At 41.0% G+C, this 15,642-nt stretch overlaps 1 protein-coding gene across 2 annotated transcripts in view; it reads left to right on the top strand.

The window, feature by feature from the left end:
• LOC133207734 (BEN domain-containing protein 5) overlaps positions 1-15,642 on the top strand; it is a 965,731-nt gene that overhangs the window by 836,558 nt on the left and 113,531 nt on the right. The gene's annotated exons all lie outside the window — the stretch shown is intronic.

Consider the following 15,642-nt stretch of genomic DNA (forward strand, 5'->3'; position numbering starts at 1 on the left):
AAGCTCACTTCTAATTGCAAACCATTGCAAACCTTTATTGAGGTGGTCAGTGTTATTTCATCACAACCTTTTGATTTTCATGGTTTCTTGGCACACGTATTAGTAACTGAACTACCATGTGTGCTCTCTGACCCGTGCCGTGCCTTTGTTACACACTCTCTACTTTTTCTGCCTGAGGGTCTTTGATTGACATCATGAGCTAAGGGACCCATAGCATGAAGTATGATGGGGAGTTTAGCGCTCTGTATTTTCATTGCAAGGGGACCACACATACTGCACATGAGGTTTTACCCACATAGTAATCTTGAGGGGGACAAGTAATTAAAAGAAGAAGAGGAAAAAGTCAGGACTCCAGATTTCAGACGGTAAAAGGAGAGAGGACATTGGTTGTTTCATGTTTTTCTGCACCAGTGTGAGCATCTGCCTGCCATATCCAGTTACGCACCCATGTTACTTCAATGGGCATGCTGCAAAGAGCACCAAAGCAATTGCAAAGGTGATGTTTTCATTTTGCAAAGGGTTTGGGCTGTGGAGAATCCCTGGGGCACACAGGGAGCTGCAGCACCGTCCCTTCTGCTCTGAAACAGTTGAGGTCCAAGGACAAGGATTCCAATTTACCTTGGTAGTAGGAGTGCTTTGCTTTCCTCTGCTGTTTTGTATTGTGGCTGAGATGGGAAAGCCTTGCCTGTGCCCTCATATCACACTGCTATCCCTTTTATTTTCTTTGTGATCACCGCTGGAAATTTTGTCCGATTAGAAGAAACTTTTACCTCTATTAAGCCCCCGAATCTCCATCAAGCGTCTGATAGACTGGGCCCTAACGGCAGCCGCTTTACTTCTTTTCAGGCACCATCCATCAGGCTGACAGTGACTGCCGATGGGCCAGTCATATTGTCTATATTTCATACACAAACATCAGGCCTGCTGACAGCACTTTGCACACTCGGAAATTGCTTTTGCTGTGAGCTGAATTTCAACTAGAGCTTTTTTGCTGGCTCCATCTCTCAGTGTTTATGACCCTCAGGAGCAGAGGAACTGCTGTGAATAGATAATGCTGAAAGCACTCTTGTAGCGCAGAAGGTTTCATGTCTGAAGTATTTAATGTTTACAGCAAATTTGGTGTTTGTTAATTTGCATTTTTATTCTTTCCTTAAAGAACTGTCACCTTACTCTCTGCTTGTCCTTTGTACAGATGTGTGGCAATTTGTGCTGGGGGGACAGGGCTGATGGAGTGGGGGGGAAAAGAGGAGAAGGAGGTGTTAAGGGGTGGGAAGAAGGCTGGGTAGAGTTACACAATGCTTCATGGCTTAGGCAGCAATCTTGAATAACACTGCTTCAGAAGATGGGGAAGGAAAGGCTTCCAAGCAGGGTAAAGCTACCCCTTTGCTCTAAGTCAGAATAATTTTGATAGTAACCCAAAATCAGCTTAAAAATCCAATACATTAACATATAGGAAAAGGACTATAACCTGGAAGGAACAGTATCTGCTTGTCCTTTCCTCTTCAAGAGCACACAAATTTTTGTAATTACTGAAAATGTCCTCTCCCTGCTAATACTACACCCCTCCCAGCAGCTGAATTTTGTTTCTTGTTGGTATAGAAATACTTCTGCTGGAGTGTAATTATTATGTTTGTACGTATATGTGGGTTTGTGCTTGGATTGGTAGGCAAGGGACTGTGTGTTTGTGGGTAAGCCTGAGTCTTCATCTATGCTGCTGTCCATGGTTTACATGGACAGAGAGAAAAGTGCTTGTGTTCACCTCTGTATTTGTTTCCAGCTATCCTTGAGAAAGCATGCGCCTGGGAATCGCTCAGAAACTGAGGAGCGGATGAGGAAATAGACAGCTGTTTAGAAAGTTGTGCAGCAGTTTCAGATGAACTATGGAGGTCACATAGATTAACCTTCCCCTACCAAATGCTCCCCAGGCAATCAGATTGCACTGGCTAGCCAGGCAGTTTTATAAGGACAGTAAAGTATGTACAGAGATGTATCCCTGTAAAACCCATCTCTTACCTGAAAGTTCAATGAGCCATCAAACTCCGGAAAAGAGCAGCCATTTCTTGGGAAAATATAATGTTAAGTATCCCAAAATTAAACTCCAAGCCAACATAGTTTGATGTGCAGCTAGAGCAACCTATGTTCAAGTAACATTAAAGAGAAATTGTCAGAGTAAAAATCCCATGTTAATAGGAAAAAAAAACCCCAACCCTTAAACTTCTCCCTTGGTATCGGGAGCGGCTTATTATATGTGATTGAAACAGAAGGATTTTTGAAGTGTTATTTATTATTTCAATTGTCCTAATGTTTTGCTGGTTTTCTTCCCTTTGGTCGTTTTTTCAGCTTGGAGTGAGCTGGAGACTCGACTAGTTGGTTTGTCTGTATATGTGCAATAGATTTTACTGTCGTGCTCTAGTTCAGTGATCTGTTTGGGTTGCAAACTATAAAGGGTAACATTTAATCTCTACATTTTTTGCCAAGCCTGACTGACATTTGTGTTAGGGATTTTTGGTTGGGTTGTTTTTTTTCTTCCCTTTACCCTTTTACACTTTGATTTTTAAATGGAAACTGAACGTAGTGCCTGTAACTTCCTGACAGGGTAAAAGAATGGCAGTTTGATTTCAAAAATTATTTCACTGTTTGAAAACTGTGGAGCAAAACTGATTTTCAAAAGACAGCATTTTATTGATGATCTATTGTATGACCTTTTGCATCATTATTGTTGAGATATTGGATCCGAAGGAGTATTTCCTGCGCTGATTTAACCTGAAGTACAAAACATTAAATACAAAGTAAGGATGGTTTCTTGAGTAAATAGCACTTTTTCAAATAAGAGGTTATCTGGATGTTCCTGTTACAATAACTCCTGCACTTCCAACCTGAAGCACAATGAAACGGAGTTGTGTTTAGGTCTGTGTAATCACGGGTTATTTGTAGTACAGCTACAGCAGTTCCTGGAAGCTCCTGTTCTGATCAGCATCCCATTGAATTTGTGCTACTGTACACTATGAGAAAGTGTCTTCCACGAGGAGGCGGTGATTTATGAAAATTAGGCAGACTGGCATTCTGCAGTCCCCATTATAAGAGTGAGTGCTGAGAGGAACTGAATGACTTGAAGGTCAAATGCAAAGCCCATGTCAGAACTGAGGAATCGATGCACATATCATTTCACGATACAGAGGCTTCGTGCCCCTTCCATTTCTGTTGGCTTGGGAACAGTGGAATAAATGCCTCCTGAAGCTAGTGTTATAGCCAGGAGTATTATGAAACAGCAATCTTCAATGTGTGATAAATGAGCACAGTGACTGGGGAACCAACTACAGAAATCCACGAAATATCAGCATGCTGGGAGTTATGCTCCCAGGTAGCTGACGCTGCATCCTCATCTCTAGTTGAGTGGAACAGAGCCAAAAGTATGTGTTCATATTGGAATACTTCTTTGTATCTCAACTCCAAAATGAAGGAAGTGAGATTCACAGTGTAAAAGTGCAGAAAATAGCAAGGAGGAGTAATAGTTTTCCTGAAACCCAGCTTCTTTCTATCACCTTTGCCCACATTCATTAGTGGTTGAAACTGGAATCTGCTATGAAGACTCTATCTCCCCTAAATCAAGTACTTATACAGAAGTAAGACAGAAAGAGATTAGTAGCCTCTCACCTCCATGTCATTTTTGCTGTTACAAGCTCCACATTTCCTCTACTTGAAAATGGGGCCTAACATAAAGAAGATTTTGGTTCAGTACCTGGAACCTCTACCTGCTGCTTCAATACAAATAAGAGCAGCAGCATAATGGACAGAAAGTATTGGTTGACTTTTTCTAACATCCTGCATGACCTTGGGCAAGCTGTTTTACCTCTGGGCTTCAGTTTGCCAAGCTACAATGTGACACCAATAACTTTAAGTTAATTGGTGAAGTGTTTTAAGACCTGCTAAAGATTAAAAGTGCCATAGGGAGCACAGGCATATTGAACAGCAGCCAGTTATCTGTGATGTTTATTGAGACTTGTTGCATTAGTAACACGGTGGTGGTGGCTGTAGTGCATGAAACAGGAGATTAATAGATTGGGAATCTATCATGAGACCATCTCTATGATTTCACTCCAAAAAGTCTGACAGTGTTTCTGAGCTTTATTTGGCTGCAGTGTAAAGGAAGAGGAAGGATGCATAGCTTTTACAGAATGTAAGTTATCATGGGCTTGACTAAGGAAGAGAAAGAATGCAACCACTTAACTCTTCTCTTTGATAAATCTGTACACAGCTGTTAGAATATAAACAGTTGTGAAACAGTGAAATAAGTGTTTGATGATGTTTTTTATCAACTTCCAAGCTCCTCATAGAGAAATAGGTGACTTTCAGAGGCAACTATATACCATACTAGGCAGCATGATAGTCTCAGGCAATAAAATAGCCTCTAGATCCCCTTTGATGTAGAGGATGAGTGGCAGGTTCCACATTGGCAGGAAGTCTCATCAGGTATTGCTGGAAGGAAGTGAAACAGTCAAGAAGCTACTCAGCCTCTCGCTTTTCTCTCTTAACATGCTGCCCATCAGGAAGCAATTTCCTTTTGTTGTTTCGTGATCCTTGAAGATGAGCTGATGATCACAGTCTTATTCTCTGAATAAACAGAAAAGGTTTTGTCCCCTTTCCTGGTATTTGAAAACTATTTTCCCAAGCCCTGTTTTGATAATGCCAGTATCTATAATATGTATCTGAAATATCAGGAAGTCCCACATGAGCTGTGTTCTGTTTAGGAACATTGGAACCTCATGTCTCCCTTTCCCTTCCACACATGTATATGTGCACAAAGTTAATATTTAGCTCTAAAAATAACATTTTTAATGCCCTGAGAAAAAATCAGTGATCCTTTCAGGTCACTCACTGCAACACTTCTATTTTAGTTCAATAATTTCTAATCAACTGAGATCGCTCAGCAAATACATGTGAGAGAATATTTTCCCCTGTAGATTAAAAATTAAGAATTTATTTCCATGTCAAAGAGTAAGTAAATTTTTCCACATCATTACTAATCGTTGTATTTCCTTGATGATGCTACAATAAATGACAATAAGTTTGTTATGGAAGGGAGATCTAAAAGGTGTGTAATTCCTATGATTGGTTCCCCTGAAGCATTCCTGATTATTGATACGTTCTGTCAGTTAAGATTTACATCATTGATTAGTGTGATTTAGAGTGTCATGGCTTCACATTCTTCTAGCCTTTCTAGCAAAGCAAGCAATTTAAAGTCATTGCATGCAATAGAAGATTTCAAAGCATAATTCAGCTGCAGCGTTATGTTTGATCCAGTGTTTACTGCCTACCCACTATAACAACTGTCAGTTTATAAACTTGAAGATTAAAATGATGAGAGCTTTAGAAACTCATAACAATAATGAAGAAGTAGTGTGTGAATGCCTGTGATCTTTTTTTTTCTGCAGTTCTCCTCAGCATGCTCAGGTATTTGGCAGACACTGGGGATGTTCACAGATGTGTGCCCAATCCATGAAGTGCAGATCAACTATCATAATCAATCCAGAGAGAGTTCAGAGTTGGAGGGTTTGTTCGTGTCTGTCTCCCACATAACTCTATGCAATCTGAATATCTGCCTATCTGCAGTACATCTCTGTTCAAAAGTGTGAAAGTGAGCTTTTATTTACTCCAAGCCTCATAGTTATTGAGGTTATCACTGAATGTTCTAATGTCTAGGGCTTAACAGTGCCACAAAATATCACAGTCAGAACAAGATACTGTAGTAGATGGACTTTAGGTCAGAATATATCATAGAATAGTTAGGGTTGGAAAGGACCTTACAATCATCTAGTTCCAACCCCAAGATATCTTATTATCCCTAGCTATGTCCATGCTGTTCAGGACCTGAACTGGACCTGTTTGATTCTGCCACTGGACTCAGATTTTTGTAGCTGAGAAGTTTCATAGGGGAAGTTGTTTAAAGGTTGTCTCAGCTGGTGCAATGCCCTGGCTTATCAGATATTACATTACTTGATGTTTCCAGAGGTCTAAAATTTCCCCAGGTCCTTTCATGCAGCCTATCTGTAACATACCTGTTGACATGAAAACAGAAGTTTAAAAAAATGTAATTCTTAAGAAAAGTCTAATTATTTGTGACATTTCATCCATCATGTCCTAAGCTTCTCCAGAGGAAAGTAGTAACATTTCGTCTCCTTGACAGCAAACAACACACTGACGAACTGAAAAATGTTCTGCTATATTTCAAACTGCAGCATTTATGAGTAAAGAACAAGTGCAAAATAAATAGCAAGAGTAAAGAGCAGGAACCCACATAAGTAAGGGGCAGAGGCTTGGAGAGCTTTCTAAAAGCTTTCTCTTGGGTTAAAATACAAACCAATCCTTCAAAACCAGCCAGATCATTTCAGGGTAAGCTATAGCAAAGCCCAATCTGCATTGACTTTCTTAACCGCTCCTGCAAGCAGATGCCTTGGGTGGATGTGGTAGCATAGTGCAGTTCATGAAGAGCTGCAGGAGCCAAATGAAGACAGGTTAGAAAGAGGTTTTCAGGATACCCCACAGCTTCCTACCCCAGCACTTCAGAACTGCTAGAGTGTGCTTATATTGTCTAAAGGGAAGAGAAGCAGAGAAAGACTGTGGTCCTATTTCTTTTCTTTTTGAAGATGATACCTAAGCACCTGAAGCATTGCTGTTAGTTCATACCAAAGTTGACTTTGCCTTTGAATGCTCTTTCCATGACATGCCAAGTTAGGTAATTCCCTATTCTGCCATTCTCTTTCTCTCATTACTGTTAGCCTATGGTCAAATTTTGGTGACCATCTGTCCATGGATGACACACCTCTTTCTGCATGGCTCTTGTAGTCCTGCTTTCAGATCTAGATGCTTCTGCTCCAGAACCTTAAGGTCTGTCCCACTTTAGCAAAAAGAGAATCTGTTAGTATCCTAGATTCCTACAGGCATTTGGATATTTAACTCCCTCTGTTTTCCTGGGTACTCATGAGATCTCATGTCTGTGAAGCGTGCGGTTTCCATCCATTGATAGAGTGTGAAGGTCATCTGTGTTGTCATGCACATAGAATCATAGAATAGTTTGGGTTGGAAAGGACCTTAAGATCATCAAGATCCAACCCCGCTGCCATGGGCAGGGACACCTCTCTCTAAATCATATCACCCAAGGCCTCGTCCAACCTGGCCTTCAACACTGCCAAGGATGGAGCATTCACAACCTCCCTGAGCAACCCATTCCAGTGCCTCACCACCCTAACAGGAAAGAATTTCCTCCTTATATCCAATCTAAACTTCTCCTGTTTAAGTTTTAACCCATTACCCTTTGTCCTGTCCCTACAGTCCCTAATAAAGAGTCCATCCCCAGCATCCCTATAGGCCCCCTTCAGATACTGGACATACAGCTCTTCAGCTGTTTTTCAACCCCTGTTGGGTATCCTGGTGGCAGATCTCATGCTCTCCAAACTTCATCATTTAAGCAAACATTTAAACAGAGAAAAGTGCAATGTTCCAAAGTAGGGTATCAATCAAATCTTCCAACTGGGAAGTCTAATAAAGAATAATAATGAGTTGGAGAATTTTGAAGTCTTTTGGATGTTCTTTCTTCTCTGACCTCTTGGTTTAGAAGAAATCCGTACATTAAGAAGCTATTGCGCAGTATTTCTCTTTTTAACTCTGACTGGCTGCAACTGTTCTTTAGGGAAAATACAAGTTTATGCAGCCATTCCTAATCTTTCACAGGATGGAGGCTCTTTGATTTCCGTTCTTTTTCTTCTTTTCCCTTTTCTGTTACGCACACACAGAGAAAAAACTCAGGAGTACATCATGAGCCAAGCTGTATTTTCTGTTTATTGCCACCAGGTTAATAACAGTAATGGTGCGAGGAGAAAATGAAGTGTTATGTAAAATCCTGCATTGCAGATTTTGGTGCTGATGCAAAGAGCTCAATAAAGTGTAACACTTTAATCATGGAGATAAAAATCACACAGCAGCTTCACAGTCTTCCAAGATGCAGAGCCTTAAGACAAAATAGAATTGGGAGAGAAAGAGAAACTGACAATATTATTGAGTCCCAGAAAAGTAAAGGAAGAAAACAACTCACTTTCTTTTCTTGTGATGCTTTGATTCAGCCTTTGTTTTCACAAGATAAACATCTGAAAATGTGTGTATATGAATCTCCTGGTATTAGGGAGAGCAAAATGCCACAGCCTTATACACAACTCAATGACATTTACAGGAACCTTGGAAACCTTTTAAAAAAAAAAACAAAGCAAACAACTCCTTCCCCCCCCCCCCCCGAAAACCCCAAAACCAAACAAAAAACAAAACAAAACAAAACAAACAAAAAAAAAAAACCAAAACAAAACACACCCACCCCACACAAAAATTGAACCCAAGCTCCCCAAAACCCCATCATCAGAACCATATTACCTTACTAGCATGGTATGATGATGACAGGTTACTTGTTTTCAAGTAGGCAAGCAGCCCAGCACACTTTTAGCTAAGGTGGTCTTGAGTATAAATTCAGCATGCTAGCACATAAAAGGTCTCAGTTTTGGATGTTGCTTACAGTCTGCGTCACTGTCACTGAGCTTTGTGTCTCTGCTTCCCACCTGCAGTTTAAGATTATAGTCTTGTCAAAGAACTGTACATAAAGTTGCAGGTTGTTGGCTTGTGGGTTTATTTGTGGGGAGGAGAAAGACTTATGTGAAGATCTCTCCTGTACAGGGAAATTTGTGAATATAATGACATGGAGCACTCTGCTAAGAAGTTGGGACAGTGCTGAGGACTGTGTATCTTTGAGCTGGACCAGTTGCTGTGAGGCACCTGACTGCAGGTGTGTGCCAAGTTTATTCTTCATTGAAAAATGCTTCCAAAAAAAGTCCTTTCTCCACAACTTGGCTACTGAAAAGAATATAAGGATATTATTTGTTGGAATAAACACAAAAAAATGTGGAAATACTTAATTTAGAGCCAAGAAGAATCAATCCCTCAAGTAACTCAGGAAAGTGTCATGTAGTTTTGCTCCTATTCTCTGGAAACAAGTAGCTGAATATACAGAGGGAATCTCTACTGCAGAGCCCAGTGTCTATCCAGCCACCCTGGAAGATATTTCTTCACACCAATGTGAAGCAGAGAAACCATTCCAGAAGAGTTACATATTCAGCATGAAATGTAGCTCAGTTTTATTTGGTGCCTGGCCCTTTGGGGATCAGTTGCCATTACTTGGAGGAGCACAAAAGCACTGAGCTAAGTTGCCTAGTATTTGGACAAGCAGAAGGAAGAGGGCAGCACCTCTGCTTTATTATGGGGTTACCCTTTTCTGCCCCAGTGCCTATAGGTTTGCTGCCAGTTAGCAGTGCCTGTTTCAAGCTATTGCATAGTTATTCCCTTGGATAAGATTCAAGGTTAATTCAGGGGCATGCTAAACCTTGCTGGGGCTTGAAGGTAACCCAGAAAGTTTAATGTTTCCCCTAGCTGTGATAACCATGTGCTGAAGTTTGGGACTGCTGATTGAAAAACTCTGACAGAGACAGAATCGGGCATACGTATTAGCAGCTTTTGGTATCTGATAAACTGTGTCACCACTGCTTACCTATGATATGCCCATCATAAAGAGTGCCTGATTACATGGCTGGCTTAATCCGTATAGCATGAAAGCTGACATTTTATATTACTTGATATCCTCTTGTCCAGCTGAGTTCACTTGTGTGGAATTAGCAGATGCCAGATTTGGACATTTTGGGGATGGACAGCACAAGAAAAGTGTGCAAATAAACCAACCCTTGTGTAGTATTGTTAGAATAGGTTATGTAACAGAAGGCAAAGAAACTGGATGTTTTACAGGACCTTGTAATACTTTCTTGATGGATTTTGGGAACGCTCAGGGCTGAATCAAGCTGATATCACTTTGGAAGCTAAAATCTTACCCTAAGGGTTATCTGAAGTAAAATCCTCCTACTTTTTTCCTGAGATATGTCTGTGTCCATGAATAGCATCTCTTTCCCCTTGGTGAGCTAAAACACTCATTACAGTGGCTGTGGTAATGGCACAGTGATCTCAACATTGTCTTAGTGGGTTTTTTTTTATGGTAGGCTTTAATTACGAGCATGGCTTGAAAGGCAGCGTATCTGGTAGCCTTGAGCTCATCCATAAAACTGAAGGGACAGTGGTTCTGGGAAACCTGCCACATCATGTCAACAGGACTTGTTTGCTTTTGAAGACTGCAGGCAACTGGATGGATTTGGAGAGCTGCCTTTTTACGGACAGAAACAAATAAAAACAAGGTGCTACAGTGTTGAGAAAGGGAACCTCTGTGGAGGCTGTGATTTACAGGGTAGCCAAGAGTGGGGAGTCATCCTGAGTCCCTGCTTGTATGCCTGGGTGCCCTCCTAGGGAATCCAGGGAGATGGGAAGAAACCACCCACCTTGTCTTCACATGCTGGACCTGTGATCGGAGTAGGGCAGAGGCCTATAGAGAGTATCACAGAGCACAGCTGGCTCACAATGATGGACAGTCCTAGAGACGTGAATTTAGGAAAGGAGTCATTGACCATCTATTTCTTGAGTAAACTCCTCAGACCCATCTTCAATACTACCAGGTGGTAGTATTGAGCACTAGTTACTCAATTCTTAGTGCTCCAGATGCAACCAGATGTTCCCAGCTTCTTGAGGAGAAAGCTGAGAGTCAGATTCATCATAGTTGTTATGGCTTGTCCTGGTGGCTCTGTTAAAACCCTTTTTTATCTCAGGATAAGTCTTAAATTCAGAATCAATTGGATAAGATATTCCTGTTCTCTTGTACTTTTCTTTTCCTTCACCCCCACCCCGGCACACAGTAATTCTGCATGAATCATACAGTTACAATTGATTCCTTTGGTGGGGGGACAATATATGAACAGCTCAAGCAGCTGATTGGGCTGGAAAAAAAAGACAAACTTCCAGAAATTTTGACTTTTTCTTTTTTCCTAGTCGGATTGGTTTCCTAGGTCATGACATGGACTCCCAGCCTGTGGTGTTGTATGGTCCTGGCAATGACTGGTGACCAATCTGTGGGAGAAGTGGGGAGGATAGAGTCTTTGAGGCTGTCCTTGTTGCCAGAAACATGCATGTGAAAACAAAGGGTCAGTCCACAATAGGACTGTGACACCTGAAAGAAAGGGCTGGTCATGGGATTGAATGCATTGGAATTAATTAGTGCGGGTAATGATTTTAAGTTGGGAGGTGCTGGAAAAGCTGGCACTGTTTGTTGCAGAAACAATAGATCCTTTTTGTTGTTTGTGAGGGTGGCAAAACCCAGAACTGGTCAAAGACAGTGGGACCAATGTGAACATCAAGTGGCTGAACATTCAAATATGCTTTCTGATATAAGTGTACTGATTGGGATAGCTTCTAGTCCTGGGAGATGAGAAACACTGTGTCTTTGCAATTTTAAAGTGAGTGAGTCAGTGATTTCCAGTGAGTAAGTGCTGGGTACATAGCGATAGCACTTGTACCTCCTAGGCATTTAGATTTTGTGTGTGTGCCTTTTCCAAACATTTATTACTATTTCTTTTGCTTTTAAAATACAGCCAGACTATTTTTATTGGTGTGGAGGGTGAGGGAGGGAGGGCTGTTACAGGTTTCACTCAATATAGCATAAGAGACATTTAAAACCAATCAACATAAACCACTACAAAGTGCTGGCTGGATGTGTGGTTAACCCTCGCTTTAAAAAAATATGAGATTACTTTTTGCCAGTGTCATTTTAACATTATGGATCAGGTCTAAGTCAGAAGAAAGCCAGAGAGGGACAATCCAGACCAGAATTGAACAAGCTGCTATGGTACATCATCTGTTACTCTTGGTGTGCTCCAGTGAGGCAAAGTGGTTAAAAATGTTTCTATACCTTTCCATGGAGCAGGGTGGCATTTTCTGAGCATGTTGTTTGCAAATGTAGTTGTTTGATAGGGCACTCTGGTTAGAATCAGTGCTCGTTTTCCTTCCTAGGAAGCACATAAAAAAAAAAAAAAGAAGACAAAAAACCCCAAAAGGAATGTAATTGATGGCAAGCTGTAAGGGTCATCCAGTATTTGCTTCCACTTCCATTCTTTTACAATGGCTTTAATACTGTGCAATTATGGACTTGTTTTAAGTCCTCTCATTTTGTTTTAAAGCAGACCACCTTGCGTTTTAACATCTGCAGTTGTCTCAGCAATGAAACCAGGACTACTGTAGCCCTGAATCTCTAAAATTGTAGTGATTTTCAGTTGGATAGTTATCCACTGTACATCTGGAAATGTAGGTGTTGCCCTTGGGGAGCTGTATTTGGCTTAATTTCCTCCTTGGGAGCAGAACACAATGAGATCACAGGTTCTCCTGATCTCAGCTGTTGAGAAAATCCCTGTCAAGCCTAATAGCCAGTGCTCTTTTCCCCTCGATCAGCTGGGTTTTGGTCATTGCGGAGTTGAACATTGTTCGCTAAATGAATAGCTCCCAGAATGCAAACTTCACCTGTTATCCTTCCATTTAGGAAAATTGAGAGTTTTTAGCCTGTTGTACTCTGCATTCAAGAGATGAGAGGAGAAAAATAAAACAAAACCCACCTAAATGCCTTCATTTAAATGTAAATTTTGACTTTTCATGTCTGACAAAGTAGGGTGTTTGTTTTTATGAACAATATATATATATATAAATAAAAGCCATGGAATTGAAAGAACAAAACCCCTCTCTTGTTGATACATTTTCCACATAGTAATCTTTGCTCTCATCATGTTATGTACTTTTCTGTTTCTTTTTACTTTAAAACTAATTTTGCTGTAAGAACAAGAACAGTAGATTGTTAGAAGGAAATACTCTGGCACTGGCTTGTGCAGAGAAAACATGCCATCTGCCTAATGTGTTTCATCTTGTGTCAGTCTAAGATGGGTTGTTTGGGTTTAACATGCCAGTCACTAGCCTTAAAAAGAGTGCAGGCAGCAGCTCTGACACATATGCTGGCTACAGGTCCAAATCCCTTCTGCTTTTCAGAGACTATGCTTACTATGAAGTAAGCTATTATTGGCAGAAGGTACAGTTCTTATCACCTGCTATGGTGTCCGAGAGCCATTTGTGAATAAAACTGAAGTGGTTTGGGATATCCTTTCATTTTTCACACTGTTAAGAAGCAAAATCAAAGACCCAGTGGGTTATTTCAGAGAGGTCTGGTTGAAGATATGCTGGTGTCACCCAGTGGCAACCACACAGTACAACCTTCTCTACTGTGCTAGGGAAGAGCTGGAGAATCCGTTTGGTGTAGCATCACACACAGATGTGTACCTGAGTCCCAAAAGCAGATTCATCATGCAGTGGAGCCCTCCTCACTCTGAAATGGCAGGTTTCTTGTGTTTGTATGTCTGGAGGTGGGTCAGAACAAGCTCAGCCTCTGTCCCTGTTCCACTGTGCAATGTGGACTTGGCTGCCTGCTACACAGGGCATGCTTTGGGGCTCATTGCTGTTGTCAGGACCCGTCAGTGGCTCGATATCAGAAATGGGGCCACCTTCTTTATCAGAAGTTTCTTCTTTCCGTCACAGAATTCTTGTCTGGTTAATGGATGGTGCATGTCTCAGCTGGGTAAAGGTAGCTGGTCATATTTTGTTATATTGTGTGTAATAAAGACTTTATCTTATTTTTTCATTAAGAAAAGAAGTTGGCAGACAGCTTTAAATGTCTGCCTAAGGACAAAACGAACTGAGTTTTGTAGATAGCTGCTTTTTTTTCTTAATAAATAAATAAATGGAAAGATTTTTATGTTGATAATAAAAATAACTAATGCAGAGCTTTTCCCACTAGTGCCTGGAGACATGGACAGATGTGGGATTTTGAAGGGATAAAGAATTGAAATCTGTTGGCAGGTAGTTGCTATAAAAATAACTATCCTTCCTGCCTCTTATTACAGACCAACATTCAACAAATGAAGAGTTTCTGAGAAAGCTAATGATGACAGGACCAGGTTCCAACCATCAGATACTGCAGAAACCTCCTCCCTTCAGAGAAATACAGAGTTGAAAGGAAGTGGTTGGGAAAGCTGGGAGCTTTATTAATACTTCCGGACTTTTTCCAACTCACACTGTGGTGTGTGGGAGTGAGGATGGGAGGAAACTGCCAGGGAAAATGTGGGAAAAATAGAGTGAGTTCACTGAAAGTTTGGTTTGACAAAGTTTTCTGCCTCCAGAGAACTTTTACTGTGCTGCTTTTGTATGGAGTTGGTTTCTGTCTTGCTGTGTGGCCTGTTTCTGGAATAAGTGGGTAAACCTTTTCTCATCACTTTCCCCTTCTGCTTCTCTCCTCCCTTCCAATGCATGTGGGTGAGCAAGTGGCTGTGTGGGGCTTAGCTGCCTACTGGGGTTAAATCACAGCATTGCTTTGCAATGCAATCATATTGTAGGGCCAATCTCCTGAAGCAGTCAGCAACACGCGTCATAGACTTGGCTCGTCACTCCACTCTTTGGTGACTCAACCTGAAAACAGCATGTGGACCATCAAGTGGTGATGCAGCGTTTAGGAGAGCAAAGATCAAATGCTGATCTGATACACCTACAATTCAGAGCAAATTGCTTTGCTGTCCATTGCAGGCAGCTGTAACAGCTACAGAGGAGAAGGATGAAAACAAGTGGAAAATATTTCTTTGTATTTAACGATGCATTTTTGCACACACATTATTATAAAGATTTTGCATATATGCACACATAGAAGAAAAAAGCAGACAGAAGCTGCCTAAATCTCTAAGTCAACCATCAGTCGTGTGGGTCAGCTGTTGCTGTATACAGTGGGAAACGTTCTTCTTCAGAGTCCTACTATATCTTTCTTTAGTCTGGTGAAGCTTCTTGAGATTGTCATGCTCTGATTATTTCTAATACCACTGTGCTGAATCTTGAGTCCCTGATGTTCTGCAAGACTTGGATATTCTTTCTGTAGGTAAAAAAAAAGTTGTGGTCCTCAATATGTGCTTGCAGGGGATATACTGAGATCTTGTGGCTTTACTTATACACACAGCTGCCCCGCTGTTTGGTCTGACAGGCAGAACACAAGGTGATAGTACCTGCAGCAATATGTGTACCTATTGTCCAGTGCGGGTAGGGAAATATCGGAGGAAAAAGATTCAGATACAACTGATGCTAAGTGCCTGGCAAAAGGCATGATATGTTGTGCTTTCAGCTCTAAAAGCAGATCCTTCCAAAATGACCGTTACGTTTTAGCTTTTATAGCACTGTACAGATAATAAATACTGCTAGATAGAAAGAAAATGTTCTAGTTTGGTGCAAAATACTGTGCTGATCTGTCTCTGAGTAGGTCAACCCCCAAAAAACCTATTCTTAACAGCTGTTGATAAATCTTTGGTCAACAAGAGACAATTCTTTGTTTTATTTGTTAGCATGTTGTCCTTCCCCTCAGTAGCTATGCCTGATGTATAGTCCCTAATCTCTCAATTCTTTGTGTTCCTGTTTATCAGCTTTCACTTTTATCTCTTACTTGGATGTGTTTGTCTCCTGCACTGAGCACAGGAAAGGAAAACAAAAACACAACTTGCAAAGGAACAGAATAGAACTAATGACCATGGACATCTTCTGCTTGTGCCGAGCAGCTTCCTGTGGACAGCTTCATGCTGGGCCCATGAAGATGAAGAGAAGGAGTTA

The sequence above is a fragment of the Neopsephotus bourkii genome, unplaced genomic scaffold, assembly GCF_033783945.1.
Source record: "Neopsephotus bourkii isolate Nb327-2 ecotype Australia unplaced genomic scaffold, CSIRO-AGI_Nbou_v1 NB_234, whole genome shotgun sequence".
In the NCBI taxonomy this organism is placed as follows: domain Eukaryota; kingdom Metazoa; phylum Chordata; class Aves; order Psittaciformes; family Psittacidae; genus Neopsephotus; species Neopsephotus bourkii.